The sequence below is a fragment of the Chiloscyllium plagiosum genome, chromosome 7 (genome assembly GCF_004010195.1).
Source record: "Chiloscyllium plagiosum isolate BGI_BamShark_2017 chromosome 7, ASM401019v2, whole genome shotgun sequence".
In the NCBI taxonomy this organism is placed as follows: domain Eukaryota; kingdom Metazoa; phylum Chordata; class Chondrichthyes; order Orectolobiformes; family Hemiscylliidae; genus Chiloscyllium; species Chiloscyllium plagiosum.
The window spans coordinates 11,348,422-11,364,177 of record NC_057716.1 but is presented as its reverse complement, the minus strand read 5'-3'; positions in this window follow the sequence as shown (position 1 = coordinate 11,364,177).

Sequence of the window (15,756 nt, the reverse complement as noted above, 5' to 3'; positions counted from 1 at the left end):
CTAGGGTGGACAAAATTAAAAATCACACAACACCAGGTTATAGTCCAACAGGTTTATTTGGAAGTACAAATATTTGGAGTGCTGCTCCTTCATCAGGTATCTAGTGACAAGCTACCTGGTGAGGGAGCAGCGCTCCGAAAGCTTGTAGTTCCAAATAAACCTGCTGGACTATAACCTGGTGTTGTGAGATTTTTAAACTTCTGAAATTCACACATGAAGAATACACATGAACGTGCTGAAGGAGATTAAAGGGAGTTATAAGGGGATACTGGTATAGAAGGTTGCATAATCAGAACAGCTATGATGGAGATAAAGACCAAAGGAATGGAGTCCTTACAGGACATGGGGTGTCATTGAGAATGGATATGGCTATGAAAGTCAGTTAACTTAAAATAACTATTGGCTGACAGCTTAACCCTATAAATTCTAGAATGATTCCACTGAAGAACATCTGAAATGAAAGAAATTGCTGGAGAAATTCAGCAGGTCTGGCAGCATCTGCGAAGAGAGAAAAAGTTAATATTTCAAATCTGATTTAGACGTCTTCAGAATTGTTTCCAGCATCTGCAATGTTTTGCTTTTAAATGAGGGTGCTTGGCTTGGTGTTTCCAAAGGCAAGACCCTGCAAGAGCAAATCATGTCAAGTGTTAATTATTCACCTTTTTCCAGCAGCCTTTTCTTTTCTGGCAGTACATTCCAGACCCTAACCACCTGCTACATAAAAGTAATTTGTCGTGGCTCTTTTCCCTTTCAACTTAAATCATGTTCCCTAGTTCAAATCCTTCTACCAATGTATGTGGAGGTGCTGGTGTTGGACTGGGGTGGACAAAGTTAAAAATGGCGAACAATGGAAACAGCTCCTTCTTATGATATTCATGAGCCACATATTTTGAATACCTCTATCAAATTCCATCTTAATCTTCTTTCCCGATTACAGAATAGTCCCAGTTTCTCTAAACTATCAATTTCACAGACATTCCTTATCCAGGGAATCGTACTCACTTCCTCCTCAACGTGAGGTGTCTAGAACAACATCCCAGTTGAAGCGAAATCAGTGTTTTGTAAGGGCTTATCATTACTTAATTGCTTTTGTATCCTATGCCCCTATTTATAAAGCTGAAAATGTGTTGCTGGAAAAGCGCAGCAGGTCAGGCAACATCCAAGGAACAGGAGAATTGACGTATCGGGCATAAGCCCTTCTTCAGGAATGAGGAAAGTGTGTCAACAGGCTAAGATAAAAGGTAGGGAGGAGGGACTTGGGGGAGGGGCTTTGGAAATGCGATAGGTGGAGGGAGGTCAAGGTGAGGGTGATAGGCCGGAGTGGGGTGGGGGCGGAGAGGTCAGGAAGATGATTGCAGGTTAGGAAGGCGGTGCTGAGTTCGAGGGATTTGAGTGAGACAAGGTGGGGGGAGGGGAAATGAGGCTCAGGATCCTATTTGCTTCATTGCTTACTATTTTAACTTGCCCTGGTGCTTTCAATGATTTGTACGCCCTTCCCTAGGTCCCTCTGATCCTGCACCCTCTTTAAAATGATTTTATATTCTCTTTCTTTGTACTTCCCACCTAAATGAATCAGTTCACCTCTCTGCATTAAATTTCCTCATTTATTTCCCCAGTTTATTAGCCTGCAGATCTCAGTTTTCTCTTTCAACCCTATTTTAAACATATGTTCTGTCACCAAACCAGCTGGATCATTCCAGAGTCCAGGCAATTTTGGCAAATCAATCAGTTAGTGCATTCACTATCTCTGCAGCTCTTTTTGATTGATGTGAGAATCCTGTGAGGACCTACAGGATTTTCTGACTTTCAATTCCAATTAACTTCGCCAGAGCTTTTTCTTTACAAATATGAATTTTTGAGTTCCTTGCTTTCACTGGACCCTTGATTCCCAAAGATCCCTGTATGTGGACTATTTCATTGATGGTAGATGGAAAGCACAGAATTGTAACTGTCAAGGGGAGAATCATCCAGGGCAAATCAAATTGAGAAAATCCAATTAGCAAAGATAGTCTTGGACATGTTTATAGCTTGTTTTGAGGACGGTTTCTCAGAACAATTAATTGCAGAACCAGGCAGGGAACAGACTATTTAGACTGTTTCACAATCTCCACTTAGGTTGCCTACTTACCATGCTATGATTTCTTTGGGCATATCTTCCATTCTAACAGACAAAATGAAGCAATCCTTGCAGAGAACAGCGCAGAAATCCTTGCAGAAGGCACACTCCTATTTGCAGTGCTAGCTGCTGTAATTTGCCAAGTTAACACAGTTCAAAGGTCCAAAAACAGCTTTAAGATACCTTCTCTCTTTGGACTGTAAGTAGGTCAGGAGATAAGATGGCAGGCAGGGGTGTCTGCGGTAACTAGATGGGTGTGGGGCTAGGTCAAGTCAGAAATGGGTGGAGAGCTGCAGGATTTGGATTTGTGCTGCAGTTGGGTCATGGTCTAGTACTAGCCAAAAGATTAGGACTGAAAAATTGGACAGATTACCTAAGACTGATTGTCTGCATTCTAATTGACTACAAAGGTAGTGGATCTTACAAAGTTCCGACAACTCTACAAAAGTGCCAAGAGGCTGAAAACTGGAAATGTACCTCTATTCCAGAAAGGAGAGTAACAAAAAGCGGTTAATCTAACATGCCTTGGATAAACACCAAATTCCAATATGCAGGAACGAATGCCAAGATATTTAGCAAGTCTTAATATAAATCAAGAAACGTCAACAAAAAGAATTCCTGTTCCTATATATTACTTTTCTGTGCTCTGAACAGATCAAAGTGAGTTTTTAATGCTGTACACAAGCCTCCTCCCACTTTACTCTATCTTAGCCTCATCAACTTAAACTTGAGGAGCTCACATGTTCATCAAAATGGAAAGAACTGCTGCAAATCAGAAACAAAAACAGAAATTGCTGGGAAAGCTCAGCAAGTCTGGTAGCATCTGTGGAGAGAAATCAGAGTTAATGTTTCGGATCCAGTGACCCTTCCTTAGAACTAATGGTAACTAGGGATAAATTGGATTTTATGCAGAATATAAGGTTGGGGAGTGAGTAACGAGTACACAATAGGTGGAGATAGAGCCCAAAAAGAGAGAACAATTAAACTGACAAAGGACTGGATAACGATCAGCCTGGGAGAATGAAGAGCTAATAATGGGGACAATAAATGGCTAACAATGGGTTGTGTGTAATAGCACAGTTTAGATTAGAGTGGTGCTGGAAAAGCACAGCAGGCCAGGCAGCATCCGAGGAGCAGCAAAATCGATGTTTCGGGCAAAAGCCTTTCATCAGAAATAGAGGCAGGGTGCCTGCAGAGTGGAGAGATAAATGAGAAGGGGGAAACTGGTGAAATCCACATTGATGCCATGGGGTTGAACATTATGGTGGGATGGTAGATGAGGACAAGTGGGACCCTCTTGCTGTTAGGGGAGGGGAGAGAGAGACTGTGAGGGCCAAAGTGCGGAAAATGGACTGGATCTGGCTAAGGGCCCTGTCAACATGTTCTTGAGTTATATTTCAAGATCGCAGGAAGAGTTCTCTGTCCAGTCCCTCGGTTTTGCTTTGTAAATACCTGGAAATTAGATGAAAGAGACATTGATGGGTAGAAAAATGAAGTCCATTTACAGGAGTAGTGTTGACAGAACACGAGCAGTGTAAAACAAAAGACATTGGAAGTATAAATGTTTAAAATCAATGTTTGAAAAATCCAGCCAAATGTAAATAATTAAAATGGCCATGAAAGATGGCAATATAAGAAAATGTATGCGGCCTGAACAGTAAATGGGCAAAATTTAAAAATGTTGAGTGTATTCACATTCCATTGTTTGTCATATTTTATTATTTTATTCATTAGCACACAATTATTGTCAGAAGTACCAATACGGTCTCAAATAACAAACACATTTTGAACATTATAAAATACCTTACTGAATTTAAAGATTTACTGTACATTAGTGCTCCAGATTTCTCAAGTTGGTCTTGGTGGCATTTAGTTTCTCTTAGTCAGTCCTCTTAAAAATTAAGTTCGCAAACTCAATTCAAAGATGTGTTGGACCCCATCTATTTTGAAGCATGATCCAAACCAGCTTTTCAAAGTGCATCACCGGCAGTTGTCAAATTAGTCTGAATTATTATTAATTCAAGTTATTTATTATATAAAGACACTTGCATGAAGTTGGAAGGCAAAAAAACTCAAAACTCAATTTGCCACTTGTAACTATTTCTATTTATAAATCTCTGTACCCGTGTCAGGAAAAAAAATCTACAAAGTGCACCATGTGGACAAATACTGCAGTTAGATTATACTTTAAAATTCATAGCAACAATTCAGAAATTTCAAAACTTGATTTGAATTTTGATGGGCCTGCAGCAATATATTGCAATGGGAGTGTCGTATCAACACTGAAAACTTTCCAATCTTTTACTTAAAGGCATATATTCTTAATATGAACACTGAAGCGACAAGTATTTTATAGCTCTCAGTCAGGCAGACAATCTATATATAAAATGCCCCATTTAACATATGCCTTTTTTCTACAGCGAACAAAGGTATATAAATAGCATCTACAGTATGTGTGTGCAGTGTGTGAGTACTGAACTAAATATTTGAGAGCAGCACTTTGTGCTTTTTTGAAAGGTAAACCCTGCAATTAGTTGCACTACTGAATAGTGATGTTAAAATGGAAATATTGTTCAAGTTTTGCAGGTCTCATTCATGTCCCTTAAATAGGGACACTTGAAATGCCAAGTACACTGTTGTTTTGTGAAACAGTGATTTTTCATCCACCCAAAATTAACCTAAAAATTGACTTTTTCCCCCACTGAAACAGAATTATTTTCTATTCTTATGCAATACTGTAATAAAACCTATATGTACAGTGTTTTCTGCCTCAGTGCTGTCCATGTTCAAATGAACAATCCACATTTTCTCCCCTTCCATAGCATTTATCCAGTGATGCCATTGAGTAGTTCACTCCAACGTTGTCTTGAATACTGCCTGTCTTTTCAGCAGCTCACACCAAGGCCTGTCCAGTGTTCTGGGACCTTCAGGAAATACTTGTCCATTGCTTCACAGAATCTTGTTCGATAAAGCTCTGGGGAAACGACAGTTGGCATTTTTCCTGTGGAAAAAAAACCCCAATGTTGTCATGTTTTAAAAACAGATGTAATACAAGATTCTATTTTTAACATACGAAAACCAGTGGCTGAAGCAAGGTGCTTTACTCGCTTTAATGACTATAGATTAAAAATTAATAGAGTTAAAAAAAAAATTCCCCACTTAATCAATTTTAAGCTCATCTGCACCAACCATTGTGTAAATATATACCTAATTTATTAGACTTGGGTGTTTACTGTTGTACATTACATTGTAAATACCAGAAGTCCCTCTATACTTTCTACAAGTTTCATGTAATGCCTTTACTACCCTAACTGTAAAGATCATGAAAGCAAACTGAGTATGGACATTTCCAGGTAAATCCATGATGATCATGATAGGTGAAATTGACAGTACCACAATTACAAAAAGAAAATGTTTTTTCACACCCACTCAAGTCTAATGAAGCAGTCAGAAACTAAGTCATGGACTTCTTACATATAATATGCAACACAGAAACGAACTGTTTGGCATGACAGATTATGCATGTTCATGTTTCACTGGAATTCAAGTAAATTTCATCAGGAAGTGTATAAAACTGATTTGTTCAAAAGATAGTGCCAACACTAAGCACCTTGCTCTACATTTGGGTATGCTACTATCTCTTCCATTCTGTCACATTATCGAAGGGTCAGCATAACAATATGGCATTATTCAACCTGACCTACTTTATTGCTCACTGAAAATAAGATAGGCCAGCTGAAAGGCTGACCTTGTGGAAACGGCATATATTCCAACAGCTTAAAATAATTAACAATCAAGCTTTTATACTTTTTTTTAAAAGGAGACTTTGACAAAATGTTTACTCAGGGTTTACCAGACAATATTTGAAGATATGGGGAGCTAGGGTTCACCCATTAACAGTGATTTAAAATACAAATACTGAAATAATGTTTCTTATTGCAATAGTGACATGGAGCTACAGAAAACTCTTTTCTGAACAGCAAAGTTAGACAGCAAATGGTTCCAAGTCAGCCCTGGAAGCCAAACGTTATTCTGCTGAAAGTTGGGATAATATACAGAAAACTTCAAGATTTCTGAACTCAAAGGTTTTTTCTCAAAAACCAAGATTCTCACAGGGAAAAAAAAACAAAATTCCTTGTTTTGTTTCTGACCTACACATTTATCCAAGACCTGGAGAGAATATTTTCTCATTCTTTTCTTGAACAACTAGTAAACAGTGGCTATAATCAGACTCACCTTGTCCACCTAAGATTCCTGTAGACTTTACCACCATTTCAAGTTTTTTATCCCAAGTAAACGTCCTGATATAATCTAAATAAATCAAAATCAAAAGGAAGATGTTAACAATAAATCACAACATTTTTCTTTGCACTTTTACTGTTATCTGAAGATAGATTAAAAAATACAGTAGTGGCTGCATTTGAAATGCAACAGGTTTATGTACCAATGTACAATAGAGAACAGCAAGGGCAGCCCAGAAATAAAATATTTAAACTGGGAAAAAATGAACTTTCTTATCAGAAGAGTTGAGATACCACAGGATCCAAGAGACAGCAACAAATGAGATCCAAAATTGGTTAAGACACAGGAAGTAAATCTAAAGTTGACAAATGTTTTTGTGATTGAAGGATCCTTTCCAGTAAATTTCCATATGACTGCGCATTAGTTTTTTAGACTAGATTACATACAGAGTGGAAACAGGCCTTTCAGCCCAACAAGTCCACACCAACCCTCCAAAGAGCAATCCACCCAGACCCATTCCCCTACACCTAACACTACGGGCAATTTAGCATGGCCAATTCACCAAACCTGCACATTTTTGGACTGTGGGAGGAAACCGGAGCACCTGGAGGAAGCCCACGCAGACACGGGAGAATGTACAAACTCCACACAGACAGTTGCCTGAGGCGGGAATTGAACCCGGGTCCCTGGCGCTGTGAGGCAGCAGTGCTAACCACTGTGCCACCATGCCACCCACTGTGCTACCGTGCTGCCCACAGTTTATACCCAAGGATTTGAATTAAATGCAGAGGGTGCAACTAAGAAATGCTCAGATGACATTATCTTTCTCACTATTAATCATACATTCAATTTTAATCAAAACTGGGAAATGGAATTGAATCCACAATACATGAGACAATGCATTTGATTAACGATCAGATACTGATGTTGCCAGAACTAGAGAATTTTAGCAGCAAAGGAAGATTGTATGACTGGGGTTGTTTTCTTAGGAATAGAGAAGGCTGAGGGGAGATTTATTTGAGGTGTATAAAATTATGAAGGATTTAAAGAAAGAAGATAAAAAGGATCTTCTTCCCAAAGCAAAGTTGTCAATAATGAGGGCTTTTAAGTGGTGGAAGGTTAGAGAGGTTTTGAAAGATAGATTTTCAGGCTAGATGCTGGTCTGGCGCTTGAAAGAATTTCACTGAATAAAAAAATTAAATGAGCACAAAGTGCTTTAACCTATAGGCTACAGAACAAGAGCTTAAAACTGGGGTTAGGATGGATAGCTCTGCTTTGTTTAGTACAAACACCATGGCCAAAATGGCTTCCTTTTATACAATATCTTTTCTGACTTTCCACTATGGTTTTGCATCTAATGTTTGAGTTGGAACACAAGTTATAAACTGTTGCTGTGAAAGGCAACTTTCTTTAATGGCAGGAGAAGAGCTGTCAGCCTGCACATCTGTTGTCACCTTATTTTCCTCTTTCTCCTCTCGTAGTAGTGACAACAATATCTGCACTGTGTTGTGGTAAATAAAATAGAATAAAGACCATAAACCACTAACACACTTACCAATAATTCCAACAACCAATTCATTTGTAACGTCATCTCGGCCCACAAGCAAGGAATAGTCAATTATGAGATGACTGGACAGAAAATACGCATCACTATGAATGGATGCCCGCAGCACAGCTTTACAGTGTGATCGAATATAAAGAGGATTATCACGTATCATTTTTAATAGGTTTTCATCTAGTAATACAACATCACATGTCTCCTTTCCAGTTTCAGTTTTAACATTTCGATTCCTTAAAGAACCTTTTAAATCAAAAACCTGTAGAGAAGAAAAATAATAAATTTAAGGACTCAAAAAAAAGTTTGCATTTAGAAAAGGAAAACAGGGAATCGAAAGAAAATTGTTCAGGTTATTGCTACAATTTTTCTAATTTCACTGGGTCAAAATTCAGAATTCCCTCATGGCACTGTAGATATATGTACATCAAATAGATTGCAGCAAAAAAAGACAGCGCAAGGGCAACTAGGGATGGGCCATAAATGCTGATCGTGCAAGTGTGACCCACAGCCCATAAATTAAAACTAAACTTTGGCGATCTTTAGAAGTGGTGTGATTTTTTTATTCAACCTCTCAGAATTATGTCGGAACTGATGCACCTTTGATTGTGAACCATTATATTAGATTTCTAAAGAACCAATTCACTGCTTTATGTTGAGTATATAATCTGTTCACAAGAATGGTTTTCATTTCCCAATTTTTTTTAACCATTACCCAAGTTTTATGGAACAACTTTAATTTAGAAACCAAATGTGAATTTAAACTGTTTGCAATTTATACCATGTACCTGAGCCATTTTTCTTCCATAGAAGAGATTCTCCATAACCAAAAGATCAAGTTTCTTTTCTGTATTATTCTGAGAATTCTTGTAGCCTATTCGATATACCCCCAGAATTTTAGCCAATGCTGTCGGTCTCTGTACAATAGTTCAGGGAGGAAGGAAAAAAACATAATTTGAACATCAATCTAAAGTAAGTAATTTGAGACATCAATAGAAGCTCATAAGAAATAGAAGGACCAAACTATATAACCTCCTTCGCCATTTGATGAAATTATAGATGGTTTTCTACATCAATTCCACATTCCCACTTTATTCCCCAAATCGTTTGATTCCCTTACTTCTCAAAAATGTTTTGATCTCTGTCTTGAATACTCACAAATGAACTGCCACAAACCGGTGGCATGGAGAATTCAAAGATTCATCACGATTGCTCTTCATTTCAACCCGAAGCAGACACTTTATTCCAAGACAAATGCCACTTTTAAAGTCTCCAGCCAAGGGAAATAACCTCTTGGCTTTCAAGCCCTCTTAAGTTCTTACTCTTTTGATTGAGATAGTTTCCTTTTAATAAATGCCAAAGACTAAAGCCTGATTTTCCTAAACCTCTCCTCACAGGAAAGCCTCCTCATCCCAGCAATCAGTTGTGAACTTGCATTGAATACTGCCAAGGGAAGCATATTTTTCATTCAGTGAAGACCAGACCCATCAAAATAATTTTAAGAAGATAGCCTAACTTATTTTAAAGACAAGTGTAATGTGCTGTGTTCCAGATGCAATTTGACTGTCAAACTACTCAACATAAGCAAAACACTATAGTTATTTCAATATTATTCAAGACTATAGTTAAAATATAACAAAAGAAAGAAGAACTTTGAATAATAAGTATTACTAATTTATGTTACCACAGACAGCTCTGTGCCTCTTATTCAATCTCTCAAAATAAACCAGGACAAAATACACCTCTTAAAGCCACAGCATTGTCACAGGAGAGACTTCATAGTTTCCAATGTGGTATCAGCAAAATGGTACATAATCACAAAGATTGTTGTACTCTTGTACACCAACCATCTTTAAATAGGGGCAAACATAGGATTTGCTTTGCCTATATATAAACTTAGTGATAAGGACAAAAGCAAAAAGATAACTCTGCATAATCTCTGATGGTCTCTTGCTATTTTGAAAAAAACGTTTTGCTTTTATAATTTTATCAAAGTGCATTATTTCACATTTCTTTATATTTATCTTGCACACTCATACACATTCCTTTGCAGCCTTTTTGAGTAATCTGGAGTTTGCTTTCCTACTTAGCTTTGTATCATCAGTAAATATGGATACATTAGTCAGTACGTAAAAATAATGACTGAGGACGCTGGAAACCAGATTCTGGATTAGTGGTGCTGGAAAAGCACAGCAGTTCAGGCAGCATCCAAGGAGCAGGAAAATCGACGTTTCGGGCAAAAGCCCTTCATCAGGAATACAGGCAGAGTGCTTGAAGGGTGGAGAGCATTGATGCCCTGGGGTTGAAGTGTTCCGAGGCGGAAGATGAGGCGTTCTTCCCCCAGGCGTCGGATGGTGAGGGAGCGGCGGTGAAGGAGGCCCAGGACCTCCATGTCCTTGGCAGAGTGGGAGGGGGAGTTGAAATGTTGGGCCACAGGTCGGTGTGGTCGATTGGTGCTGGTGTCCCAGAGTTGTTCCCTAAAGTGCTGCTAGGAGGCGTCCAGTCTCCCCAATGTAGAGGAGACCGCATTGGGAGCAACGGATACAATAAATGATATTGGTGGATGTGCAGGTAAAACTTTGATGGATGTGGAAGGCTCCTTTAGGGCCGTGGATACATTTAGTACCCTGATCTAATTAAATGATATAGATTATAAATAGTTGAAATCTAAGCACTAAGTTTTGTAGCATGTACAAGATCGTAAACTCCTTTATTCTGACTCTCTTAAACATTCCTCAATCCAAACTAACTATGATAAAAAACACTTACAATACAAATGATCATTTTGGAATTAGGAAATCTAACACAGAGGCAGATGTGTAGTTTCAGCTCTGTTAAGTATCCCCTGAACAGTAATTTGGAATAGGGAACTGAAGACAGTTTCCAAAAAGGCATCTGCTCCAGTCAAGTATCCAGCAGGAATTTAGGGGATTAGTGAATGGAACATTTAATATTGCTGATCTTAAAACAGATTAGTGACCACTAGGTTTAGCTTTGGTTTGTTTTATGTAATAAATTCATGTTCTTCTGTTAGATAATAGTTGCAGCCGCTAAGGTAATCAGCAACAAAAATAAAATTAAGCTCATGATCAATCAAATGAGGTTTCATTCTGGGATCTGGCATTTTCAGGATTACAACCAATCAACTGGGATTGTAACATTATTACTTTCAAACCTCCCGTAAGCCCTAATCTTGTAAAACAAATCTTTAGCATGGTAGTGTATTGGATGTCTTCTGAAACAATGTCCACAGGTTTTCTTTTCTGTATTCTGCTAGTAGCACACACAAAAACTCGACTGGTTTGTCAAAAACAATTTATCTCTCGAAATCATGCAGATACTATCTACTCATATTATAAATGTTTCCCAATAATGGATTTCTACACTTCCAAGCTCAGGTATACCACTCTAATCCCCTCTCTTCTCTCCCTCCTAACCTGCATTGTGTTATTTGTACCTTCCAACCTTTAGGAATAAGGTCACTTTTGTTTTGGAAATTATGAATTGCAATTTAAAAAAATCTGGAGCAACAGATAGAAGTACACACCCAGCATTGGATTTTGTATATATTTTACTTATTATCTTTGGTTTAATTGATTTCCCCAATTGTTTTCAGTTCAAAAAGTGCAATGACCTAAGTCCACAATCTCCACTAGGTGGGGCTATTGTTTGGCGAAATTGCATACAAACAATTGGGTTGAGACTGAAGCTTTGAACTAATGGATGATTAATCTAACATTTCTGGGTTCATTGCGAAATTAATCATTTTTGACCATGAATTCTGTCCAAGAACTTGTTAAGCCATGTGCTGATTTGAATCTTGACCTTTGTTTTCGGATGGAGCTGTTCACTACTCTGGCCTGTACTCAAATTGCACAAATGTTTTGTCTCTTCACTCCGGCCAATACCACTCACTTTTGTACCATGATATCACTCCCAGCCTCAACAAAATCTTCCCCTTTTCATCAACATACTATCTATCTTCCTACAATTTTAAAGATATCATATGACTCAAAATTCTCTCTACAGGTGTTGATGGAACTGCTGGGAAGTTTGTGTTTCTTTAGTTGGAAATTAACACTCCTGATCCCTCCTACCAAAGTTAAATTATTTGTCCAAAATTCTTCTGCTTTTATATTCTTGAAGATTAAAACTATAGGTAGTCCACCACGAGAATTGTAACAGTTTCTCACTACGACTCGCCTTCCAGTTTTCCCTCTGCTGGTATGCAAGTGCCTGTATTTACATCTCTCGAACATAATTAAGGTCAGATGCTCCAGTATCTGGAATTGTCCCAATAAAGTAATATTTAATTATTTCTGCATTATGTTGTTTTGAGTTTAGTGCTGAGCATTTCAAAGGGCATTATGCAGTAAAACTGTGCAACTGGCATCCACCAAATGAAAAGTTAATGGTTTTGCAAAACTGATATCTTAAAAGTTCAATTTTTATAGCAAGCAATGTAGATCAGAATCTCTTTGATCGGTGTCACTTATATAAAGCACTGATTGACAATCACAATGATTGGGGATTAGCAAAAGATGATAAAATTTAGTATTCCCAATCTAAAATGAGTACAAGAAAAATATCCAAGACTTAATTGTGAGACTCTCAGAGGTTAGCATTCCATTGATGCTCTACCACAGTATAAAGCACGATATTCTGAAGCCGTACTGCAACAAGAAATTGAAGCTTTTAGTAGGAGGAACAGAAAATGGCATAAGAATGGGCAATCTCCATATCTGCCACCTCCAAACCTTAATTACCTTTTGCTGAACAGCAGTTGTAATGTAAGTAAAATAGTGAGGAGCAAAATCCAAGAAAGACTGGACTTCCAATCGAGGCATCTGCTTCAGAATAAAGCGGTCATCTAGAAAAGATTACATTTTAAAAATGACAGAAGTTACATAAAATATATTTGTCAGTACTTGGTAATCAAGACAAAAAACCTCACAACTGACACTTTTTTTTCTAGCAAATGAACAAGATTTCTGAACAAAAACACAAACTCAAACTAACATCTCAACTACATTTTCAGGAAAGTAAGACAGAACAAAAATGCAGTATATAACAATCTCTATTCTCTTATTTTGCTTCAACATAGTTAATGTGACCTTCTATTAGGACACGCTTAAATACGATTGAACTGCAAGGCACTAATATGCCTCCTCTCAATGACGTTACTGGTATGATAAAGATTCATCAACTCCTTTTCTTCAGTATAATTGTTTTTACTTTGAACTAAAGGGGAATTTAAAGTATGTGATAGTAGTGAACAGGGGTGAAAGGTCATATATCTTTCAATTCTAAAATGGTCAACCACCATTTTCAGCACTGTTACACGTCACAAGGAAGTACCAAACTGGAGTACTGCCAGAAGTTTACAATGATTCTTTAAAATCAAGTACACTTCAAAAATAGAAGTTACCAGTAGCTTCAAAACCTTTATAAACCTTTTGAGCACACATTAGAACAGAAGCTCTCAATGAAAGAACACTGGCATCTCAGGCCTCCTTTTGTACGCCATTTCACAAATTAACTTGTTTCTAAGTACACTATGAACATTTTGAATTCCTGTCTCTTTATCCCAACATCTACAATTACATAACTGCACAGGACACAGCCATTTTCCACCAATTCTCAATACATGCAGGTACAATCACTTTGTGATTGTTTGAATCACAAATAAATAAATAAATCACATGGTACCATTCTAGGAACAGAGTCTTGCCCAACATTGTGACAAATATTCATTCTACAACCAAATGTTACTTATCCTTTTTGCGGCTTGTGTGGACCTTGATATACACAAATTAGTTTCTGTGTTTGCCTACAAATAATGGTAGCTGCTACGCATTAAAACAGCTAAATTAGCATATATTATTTTATCCATCCACAGTATAAGAAAGAAATTAGGGAAATGCAACTTATAATTTTAAAGATTCAATAGAAAACAATGGAAATTTAAACCTGGAAATTTTGTAAAACGTGATGGTCTCAGTTCATAAGTAGTATAGTTTTGACACATACATTATAGATTCCAAGGATCCCAAATTTAAAAGCTTTATACTCTTCCAGTCTCCAGTTTGGTAAACCTGCAATTCTTCAACAATGGAGTTAAATAGAAATTTGCTACTATTTGATATTTACATTATCTGAAGTGTACTTTTGCGGTATTGACATTGAAACTTTGAACAGTGTATCAGTAACTGACATTTTAATTATTCACACACTATGTTTAAAAAAAGTCTCATTGAACCTTAGTTCATTTCATTGAACCAACAAATTCTTTTACCTTCTGTAGCATAAAAGGCTGCTCCTGATTTGCCTCCTCGGGCTTGCCATGGCACACAGTGAGACAGTGATCGGATGAAGTCCTCCTCATTACTAGCCAAAATCACTTCTCGCATTTTGTGGAAATCTTCAGCATAATAAATTCTACAGTAAAACTTGGCATTGGCATCTGAAAATTCTGTACAAAAGCATTTAAAGAAACATTGTTATAAACAAATAATCATCTTGCTCAGTGGAAATTGCGGTCAGATTTATTCTCTTCCTTTATGGTAAAAGATTAATTCATTCACTCATAACTGTTGCTGAAAGTGCTATCAAGTGGCAATCACACAGCCATTATCTGCTCACTGATGTTCATTTGGATTCTGCCAGGGCCACTTGGCTCCAGACCTCATGAAAGCTTTGGTCCAGATATGTAAACAAGAGCCAAATTCAACAAGGGTGGTCAGAGTGACTGTCCTTGACATCAAGGCAGCAAGTGCCTGTATGGGGCATTCAGAAGCCCTGGCAAAACTAGTCAATGGGAATTGGGGTAAACTGGTTGGAGTCATGCCAAGCACAGATAAAAGATAGTGGCAGTTATTGGAGATCAATCATATTCAGTCCAAGGACATCCCAGCAGGAGTTCCTTAGGGTAGTGTCCAAGGCCCAACTATCTTCAAAAATTTAATCAATGACTTCCATTTCTTCAAAAAGTTATAAAGGAATATGTACAATTATCAGCAAACAATGTTCAGTATCGTTCACAACTCCCTAGCTATTGAAACAGTGTGTCAATATGCAGCAAGACCTGGAAAATATCAGTGACCGTGTCTAACAAGCATGAACCGAACCATTTTCTCCTGACATGCAATGGTATTACCATTGCTGTATCTTCTACTAACTACCGTTCATGAAATACTGGATTCACTTTATAAATAAGTAACTACAAGGTATGAGGAATTCTGTGGCAATTAATTGCTGAGAGGCTATTCACAATTTGTAAGGCACAAATAACATGTGTTATGAAATATTCTTCACTTGCCTAGATTACTTAGCTCCAACACTCAAGGTCGTTGACACTGAAGCAGCACAGTTGATTGGCAATCCATTCATTATCCTAAACATTCACTACCAACATACAGTAACACCAGTGTGTACTATATTCACTCCCAACATACAGTAACACCAGTGTGTACTATATTCACTACCAACATACAGTAACACCAGTGTGTACTATATTCAAGACGCACTTCAGAGGTTCACCGGCTCCTTCACGAGCACATTCTAATCACATATGCTCCATTTCAAAGGAAAGGGACAGCAGATTCATGGGAACACCACCTGAGTTTTGCCTCCAATCCACACACTATCTTGACTTGTAATCATATTACTGTTCCTTCACTGATATGGGACACAATGCATGTACCTGCAGTAGACAGTGTGCGGCAGGTGAAGGCAGCAGCTCACCACCATCTTCCTCAAGGGCAATTAAAATGAGACACTGGTATAGTGTTATATCACAATATTAGTAATCCCATGGCCCAGGTTAATACTGTGGACTGTGTGT